This window comes from Carassius carassius, chromosome 7, assembly GCF_963082965.1.
Source record: "Carassius carassius chromosome 7, fCarCar2.1, whole genome shotgun sequence".
In the NCBI taxonomy this organism is placed as follows: Eukaryota; Metazoa; Chordata; class Actinopteri; order Cypriniformes; family Cyprinidae; genus Carassius; species Carassius carassius.
This window is the reverse complement of record NC_081761.1, coordinates 430,426-432,925: the sequence shown is the minus strand read 5'-3', so window position 1 is coordinate 432,925 and position 2,500 is coordinate 430,426. Positions and strand designations below refer to the sequence as shown.

At 38.3% G+C, this 2,500-nt stretch overlaps 1 pseudogene; it reads right to left on the bottom strand.

Moving 5' to 3' along the window:
* The window catches only part of LOC132143258 (cullin-4A-like), a 15,130-nt pseudogene that overhangs the window by 1,479 nt on the left and 11,151 nt on the right, over positions 1-2,500 (bottom strand).

Below are 2,500 nucleotides of genomic sequence, written 5' to 3'. Positions count from 1 at the left end.
AGTGAAAGACCTCACCTTGACGGGGAACTTGAGCTGGTTGTAGAGTTCAGACAGCAGCAGGTTGTGGCTCAGAGTCTTCCTCATCTTCATGATCCTCACGAGCGCGGCGTCGATCTGATACTGACGGTCCTGGAACACGCGCTCCGTCGTGCTCACCTGCTCCTCCACCTGACACATCACACGTCACATGACCATCAGCTCATCTGCATATTCACACTCCCATGCCTAGTCCAAATACCCACACAACACACAACACACAACACACACCCAATCTACCAAGGCTTAGTGTATCCCATCATGCATCATGTTCTGAAACTAAATCGTGAGACTTTTTGCCGAGATCTCGCGAGAGCTTTGGATAAAAGCGTCTGCTAAATGACTAAATGTAAATGTAAGTTGAATATTAATATAATAATTAGATATTACATATAATTTGGTAGAAAAACTGTGGCATGATTACCATGTTTTTAGCATATTTGACGTGGTTAACCTGTTTTTAACATGCTGATAACGTTTATACTATTATTAGCATTCTGTTAGCATTTTGCTAGCATGACTAGCATGTGGCTAACATGTTTTAACATTATTAGCATGTAGTTAGCATGTTCTTGGCATGATTACTGTTGGTAGCATGTATCTAGCATTATTAGTTTAATTAGTGTTAATAAGGTTAGCATGATTAATGCTAACACGCTGTTAGCACAGTATTGTACATTGGTAGCATGTCTTAAAATTATTTTACATGTTATGATGTTTCTATAATGATTAACATGTTTTCGCTTGTTTTTAACATGATTAGCATTTTGTTAACATGATTAGTACATTGTTAGCTGGCTTTAACATGTCGCTAGCATGATGTAAGCATGATTAGCACAGTGCTAGCATGATTAACATGTTGCTAGTATGTCTCTTACATGATTAGCAAGTTGTTAGCATGATCCTAGCATGTTGCTAGCATGACTGGCATGTTGATAGCGTGTTGTTAGCATTATTAGCACATTGCTAACGTTTCAGTATGTTGCTAGCATGATTTAGCATGTTGTCCTACAGTCCTACTTGGTGTTTTTGGGTTTGACTGTATATGTACATTTTGCAATCAAATTCAAACATGTTGTTTCTAAGTATATCATCTAGAACTTTAAAAGAATTGTTTCATATTTTTGCATTTGTTTTAATTTGATTGTCTTTCTCTATTCGTGTGGTTCCTGTAGTTCTTTCCCTGATTGATTTTCAAAAAAATATAACTTTAAATCAGTGTTTTATAATGCAGTGATTCTCCTCGTAGCTGCTTGGTTTGGTTCGTGGATTAGAACTCTTTTTTTTATAATCCGTTGAGAATATGAAAGCACTGTGTTTGCTGTGTTCACACTCACACACTCACACACTCACCGTCTCCTTCATCTGGATCTGGTTGATCTTGATGCGGAAGAGTTTGTGTCTGAAGTCGCTGTTGAACTGGAAGCTGTCACCTTCCTCTACGTCTTTCCCACGCGGTGCTTTATTAAGAACCCGCGCTTTCCCACATGCCAGAGACTGCAGCGTGCGCTTGAGCTCATCGTCCTCTGACACACACACACACACGTTACTGGCCGTTCACTCACACACACACACACACACACACACACACACACAGAACGTACCGATGCCTGTGGCCGTGCGGATCTCTTCCACCGAACACTCTTCAGTCTCGTTAAACATCAGCAGGACGAGAGTCTGGAGCAGAGACACCTGCAGCTCCTTCCTCCCCTGCACACACACACACACACACACACACACACACACATCTGCTGTACAGAACCGCCATTTGATCACTAATACAGTGAAATATTATTCCAGTGTAAAATATCTGTGTTCTCCTCCAGTCTTCAGTGTCACATGATCTTCAGAAATCAGAATAATATGATGATTTACTGCTCAAGAAATATTTTCTCAGTGTTGAACACAGTTGTGCTGCACAATATTTCTGTGGAAATTGCGACCCATTAATGTGATACCTTATCATTAAATTATTTGGGGCAAGATTAAAACAAAATAAAATAAAGAAAACTTTTATTCATTAAGGATGTAATGTAAATGTAAATCAAAATCAAATGTAAAAGGAAATACATGTATAATGTTTCTATTTCAGATAAATGCTGCTCTTTGGAACTTTCTGTTCATCAGAGACTCATAATTTTGACTATTTGCCGTAATTATGACTTTCTCATGTAATAATTTACACTTTTGTCATAGAGTTAGCATTTTTATCATTAAGGACTTTTTATCTAATAAAGACTTGTGTCTGTGTGTGTGTGTGTGTATATATATATATATATATATAGAGAGAGAGAGAGAGAGAGAGAGAGATTTACAGACACTCTACACACACACACACACATTTATAAGTATATATATATGTATATATCGAATGTCTCGTCTGGTATATCTCATCACAAGATATACCATTGTGTGTGTGTTTGTGTGTGTGTGTGTGTGTGCGTGCGTGCGTGTGTGTGTGTGT